At 35.1% G+C, this 6,996-nt stretch overlaps 1 pseudogene; it reads right to left on the reverse strand.

Moving 5' to 3' along the window:
• Positions 1-972: 972 nt before the first annotated feature.
• LOC149007647 (cytosolic sulfotransferase 15 pseudogene) lies at positions 973-1,983 on the reverse strand (annotated as a pseudogene).
• Positions 1,984-6,996: the final 5,013 nt, after the last annotated feature.

Consider the following 6,996-nt stretch of genomic DNA (forward strand, 5'->3'; position numbering starts at 1 on the left):
TTTAAATGCGAAATTTTGGATTTTATTACTTCTTGTCTGTGCTATACAGTCAATATTAATGTTATTGTGCCTAGTGGGAGAAGCCAAGACACAACATCACAAGACTTCAGATGAAAAGTAGACAAATTTGATGAAACTAGGGACTTAAAACTCACTTGAAGATCTCTACTAGTATAATCTAACTATAGAAATTGATAGAAAATCAATTGGGACAAGAATTTTACAAGGAATTCAACTCCAACCCCAAAGGGTTGGCTCAACAGCTCATAGTATAAAGTTAAGAGTTCTAATTTCTTTAGGAGCAAGGTGCAGTATGATATAGTTTTCCCCTCCCTTCCCCTAAAAAAAAAATAATAAAAAAAAAAGAAAAGAAAAAAAGAAAAAAAGAAATAATTTATTAAGATCACCAAACTAATAAATGTTTTCATCTCAATCACACCATTCAAGACCCTATCAAAGCAGAAAAAAAAAAACTCAAGAGCCACATCTAGTGTACTCGTACATACCCAACATTAGGAATTTAATTCTTAGGTAAATCAAACCATACTCTCACCTCTTGTTTAAATTACTCGTAAAAACCCAAAATATATTATTACTTAAAGTACATGTAATTTTTTTTATGTCCTTTTATTTATTTTTTTCCTCACATTTCTCAAAATTTTTGAACAATTTACACATTTATTGTAGCAAAAGAAATTAAAAATTGTCTCACTTTTGCCAAGTTTAACAAGGCCAAGTCAATAGTATTTTTTGGGAACCCGATTTATTTAAGCACAGTTTTTAGTAGGATATAAAATGACAACAACAGAAGACCTTAATTACGAGGGTAGACTAAAAAGGTCTAATTGGTACAAAATTCCTTTATAATGATTCAATTGCATTTTTTTTTTCTTTGGTTGAGAATGGAGTGCTGCGATGATCTACATTACATGAATAATAATACTAGTAGAGCTTAATAGATTTATTTTGGAGTTATGAATACATATCAAAAGTTAAGCCAGAACCACATAGCTTTTCTTCCATGAGTTTGTCTAACTGCTCCACCATTGGGGTAGTGAGATAATTCACCCAATCACCCACTTCACCTTTCCTAAACAAAGTCTGATTTTCAAAGAAGGAAATAGCTTTTGTTGATGACTTATTCACCTCCAAACTTTTTAGACATTCGAAGCTACACAGTCTTGATATCTCATCTATAACACCATCTCTCTCTTCTTCCACAGTAAAAGGGCATCCCATGAACTCTGCAAGTCTTTTTAATTGATAAGTGATGTCTTTCTTCAATTCTTCGTACTTCAAAAATAACACCTTTTGTGGTCTTTCTAAGTTTTCATTCCAGTAACCCAAGGCATGATCCCAAAAAGGTCCAAACCCTGTAATTCCATTGCAAAACATCTCGAAACCTTTCTCTAGAGAAAGTGGACCAAGACTTTCAGATCTTGCTTTGTTGGTGAAGTGCCAATAAGATACTAAGGTGTCTCTGGGATTCCTACATAGATAGACAATTTTGCAGTTGGAGTCCTTGATAGAGTTTGGAAGCCATGGGTAAGGAATATGGGTGGCAAAAAGCCTTGGAGAAGGAATAATTTCTAAATCAGGAAGCTTGTGGTTGTCTGTGTACAACTTAAATTCAAAAAATGGAACAAGATCATGAGGGTTCGCCGTCAGCAAAGGGTGGCTTTGACCATCAGAAAGAGTAGAACTAGCGTATCGATGGCGATTAAGAGTAGCGAAAGCCAAGGCCTTTAACCAAGTAGTACCTGATTTTGGTGTGGTGACTAGAATAACATCACTTTCAAATGCTTGGAAGTGGTTTTGGAAGGATATTGCTGCTTGTATCCCCGTAGCGTGACACCAAGTGCCGTGATATCGATAAAGGGGTACGCCGGTCCATCCTTTCTCTTCAGGCAAGGTAGAAAGAAGTTCCATGGTAGCAGAATCATCAGTAGAACTACTTTGGTTGATGATGTGAGTGTTGGCCATGAAAGGAAAACGATAACAACTCTTCTTCACCCTATGAATAAACAAAACAGGAATATGTGGAGCTAAATATTGTTTTAGATCAAACAAACTCTTTAACCCACAACATGAGAGGCAAATGAAAACAATGAAGAAGAGCTAGTTTTATAAAATTTATGGTTTAGATTAGACAGCATAAATGGCCTTATATAATAGTTCAAAGTAAATCTAATTAATCATGTCCAGTGAATGCTGCATCACTGTACAGGCCTAATTATAGCATAATATTATACTTAATCTTTGTTTTTTTGGTAGAATATTATAGTTAATTTATTGCTATAATTAGAGTTATTACACCCATACATTCCATATATAAACTGAGAGATAAGGATGGGGTGATTTGGCATACATTAGATAGGATAATACGGGTACAGTTTAAATGGCAAAAGTGAAGCCAAAACTTAAAATTCAAAAAGTGTCTTAGGGCCTGTTTGGTTACATGAGTTTGGAGATTTCAAATCTATAGATTTCAAATCTATGGAGTTATAATTTATAAAATTAAATGTTTGGTTGTGGAATGAAATTTGTATATTCATCCTAAAAAATTATTTGATCAATGTGATTTTTGTAAATGTGAAAATATATAGCTTTTTTGAAATCTCTGGATTTCACCCCTTACTCATAAATCTACAGATTCACGTTTTGAGTCTAAAAAGGTGAATCTCTAGATTTCATGAATCTAGAGATTTTTACAACCAAACAGGTATAATTCTCAAATTCATGAATCTAGAGATTTGAAATCTTTGGATTCATGTAACCAAACAGGCCCTTAAATTCAAATTTTAAAGAGTGAATTGAAATCTAAAACTCAAAAAAAAAAAAAAAAAACCAATATTTTGGGACCCAAATGGTTTTCGAAGTAAAGGAGATTTTGGCTGCATTGAGTTTCACCAATTCACTTTAAAATTTGTGACCCATTGTTGAATATATATTATAAAACTGAATTGAAAAAGTATAAACAAAACTATGCCCTCAAAGCTAGGGGTGCAAACAGATCGGATTCGGATTGGATAGTAGTAATATCATATCCGTCCTATTATATTCGGACAGATTCGGACAGATTCGGATAATATCCTATCGGTATTCGGATAATATCCTATCAGTTTTCGGACGGATTCAGTCTGATTCGGATGATAATTGGATATTTATTTCTTAAGTAGATTCTTCTAAATGGACATGAATTCAGATTGAATACAAGTTTTTAACTACCTGTTTACATCTTTACCCTTTTATTTGTGAGGGCTATGTTTGAAATTTAAGCATTTAGCGACTCTAATAGCTATTTTAGTAGAAAATCTAGAAAAATAATCACATACCACAGATAAAAATTTTATAAAAATAAGAATAATAAATCTAAATAAATAACTTAATCGGATAATTTTATCGAACGAATAATAATTGGCAAGAAAGGGGTATACCATATCCACATCCTATTAGTAATCGGATGGATTCGGATACACCTAAACGGATGTGGATACAAATTTGGAAGCGGATTTCGGTTATCCATTTACACCTCTACTCAAAGCTGGCCTTCAAAGTTTTGCATTTTCTATTGGATAAGGCCACCTTCATTTTTTTCTAGACAAAGAAAAGAAAAAGGATCTTGTTAAGAAGAAAACTAGGAGAGAAACTTCTTGTTCAGTATAAAATTAGACTACCTAAAAGAAGATGAACCTCATGATGACTTAGAAAGCCTTAAAGTCAGTGTCCCCTTACTAGAAGGTAAGCATCTCCTTTCCTAGAATCAGATAAATGATAAAAATAATAGAGTTGAAGTTATAAAGCAAAGTAAATTTGTCTTCAACTACTAGAGAAGCAGCTTAGTCTGGATTATGAGCTAGAGACAGGGAAAATATGGACAAAAAACCCAAATAGACTTTGATGGTCTTATCCCGTAGCAGCAACTAAAAGTTTATGCCTCCATTGTTGCAGTTAAGAAAAACAACCCTACAAAACATTGAGTGGAAACGAACCACTCATCAGATCATGTGATCTACATCCCCATGGCCACTATGGTTTGTAGTTGTTTCTAGACCCCATCAGCAAACACTTTTTCTCAACTGAGTTGTGAATTTGTTCAACAAAGTTATGTTTCCTTGTTGATTGCAAATGTCAAACTGCATAAACGAATATGCTCACTCTTATGATATATGTGAAAGTAGGAACATGTGTAGTAGCAACGTAATGCGTCAAGTAAAGACACAAAGGGTTCCTTAGATTCTACAAGTCCCGCCTCAGGTTGAAACATCTCCAACACTGGGACTATCTTGAGCTTTGTAGCATCATCTACAAGAAAACATCTCATGAGGGATGAGTTCTACTAAACTTGTGAGGGTAAAACAATCACATCCATTATGCATGATTGATGCATGATCACTATATGCATGGATTATAATGCAAGTCCTTAACTATTGTATCATGCTTTAAAACAATATAGCAGTCCTTTGTGGAAGGGCCATACTCAATCCACTAAAAAGTAAATGTATGACCAAAGGTTTAGGGTAGAGGCCATGCTTCACACTACGACTAGGATCAAGGGTCTCTCAGTCTACATGTATCACATCTCTTCTCATATCATCTCATTCCCTCATCATCTCACCATTCTTTATCATCCTCGCCATCTACTCATTATAGTTATTCATGGAAAAGAAAATGCAAGACCATTAGTATAGGACTGGTACGTGTCAGAGACTTGCCTGACCCAAATTCAAGGTCTTCTACGCAGAGTGCATACCATGGTTAAGCAATAGCACCCTCAAACACCCTCTACTTGGCCGGTATCCTCCATTATTATAGAAGCATAGTACTCAAGCACCAACTATCTTGGATTTAAACCCCCAACAAACCTATGCCACCACCTCAAGCACTTGCTCTTTTGGCATGACATCAATGGTATACTAGTGAACTCAATGTCCACTTATGGTCTTCCTACCGCCTTTTGGACACCCACTAGTACTACAAGTCTATACCATGGGTTGTTCGACCTCAATACCCCTATTGATAGGGTGGTTGCACCTTAGGGTTTGATCCTAACCAAATGCAACTACATGGTTATATGCATATGCAATGAAGCGTGAGCAGTTGGAGGCAATAGTTTTAGGCACCACTCCTCATATATCATTTAGGACGCAAGTTCCCAACCTCACTTGCCATCTCTATATCCATTAGCATAAGAATAATAAACAAGTATAATAATATAATGCAATATATGCCATAACACAATCATCAATATGAATGCACCCCAATAATGCATGCCCTATTGTATTCACATCAAATAGTCATGCAACAGTTCACATAATTCAATGTCAATGAATCGGATGCATAGTTAAACCTAATCTAAATTCCCCTCACCTTGTTTTGATGATTGAGCCTATCCAAATGATGTTTTATGTATAGGTTGGTAAATTCTATCTATAGCCAATTTCCCTATTTACAGTGTGTACAAGTTAGTGGTCATTTGGGGCAAGTCATCTACTCAAAATTTTCCCCAATTCCTGCCTTTCAGCATACCCAGTCAATACTAGAAACAACCTGGTTGTTACAACATCGACCAATTGTATCAACCGCCTATGTTGTTGACAGAAATCCCAATCCAAATTGGGGCTTTTCTTACCCAATTCCAGTGAGTTTCCAACGAAGGTTCCCTACTCTAACAACATACTTTTGGTATATTTCCCCCTTTGAATGGGTGTTTAATTCATCCTTTTACCTAGGGTTCCAAATCTTCCTTCTTGGGTTTAAAACCAACTAAAATCCAATCCCTATCATAGTGACAATTCAATTATATCATTATGTCATTCTAAGTACTGTAAACATGCATCAACTATTAGATCTAAAAATCCATAGTCCCCCTGTTCTCTAGCATCAATGGTCCCATTAATAGGTCTATTCTTACCCAAACTTAACAAAAAGAACAGTTGAAGATATAGGAGAGTAAGATTTTCCTTTCTCACTATTTTCCTGGTAATCCAACAGCCTTTAACCTCCCAATTCAGTGGCCTATTAAGTTCTATTATGTTCTAATACGAAATGAAATGCCTATTTTCTCTTATTAGGGGGTATAATAGGGGCATGGGGGTATTTTCCTAGTTTAACATGCAATTATTACTATCGGCCGAGTTTGTAAAGTGCTATCAACCGGCTAGTCTTGTTATTAGCCATGTGGCTTCTCTGGGTCCCAATATGATCTACTTCCCATCTCCTATTGTTTCATGGTTCAATTCCCTTTTTTAAGTAGGTCTTGCGTCCATGGTCTGTCATTCAAACTTGTTAGGGTTCCTTATTGATACTACTTTATCCTCATAAAAACTCATATAATGCTAAGTTATTATGTAGTTGGATTGACTTAGGATAAGCTTTTACCTTAGGGCCCATATCACGACAACACTAATTCTACCAAGTCTCAAATCTTTACTAACCATTGGGTTAGTTAAGTGGGGGATATGACACCACTGTTTCCTCAGCCTTTTTACACATAGGACACAAGGGGTTAGAGACAAGGAAGTTGTTGAGTTACAACAATTGCATTAGCAGCACATCTCCAAACAAAAAGCTTTATTCTAGGAATGTTATTCAAATTCATAATTCTTTCCACCGCGAATTAATAAGCATTATGCAATCGTATTTGAATGAACGTAGAGAAGCAAGCTAACTTGATGGAGAATTGTCCATTTTTTTGTTGGAAGCCAGTACTAGTTATCATTAAGAATTGAGATGGATAGAGGAATTTTTAAGATGTTATAAATGTACAAGACAATAATGAAAGAAATTTTTAATAAAGCCTTGTCCCATTGTTTTTTTGTGGGAAGGATGAGATTTGAATCCTTGTCAATTAAAGTAGTATTAAGAACATGTGGGATCTTACCCAAAAGGGAAAGAATCTTAGCATCAATAAATATTAGTATCATTTCCATTGCCAATCCTATGCTAAACCCAGATAAGAGAAGATCTCTCCTGTTCAAAATGATCTTCCAAGCC

Source organism: Hakea prostrata, chromosome 8 (assembly GCF_041222555.1).
Source record: "Hakea prostrata isolate BN-2017 chromosome 8, UWA_Hpros_2, whole genome shotgun sequence".
NCBI lineage: Eukaryota > Viridiplantae > Streptophyta > Magnoliopsida > Proteales > Proteaceae > Hakea > Hakea prostrata.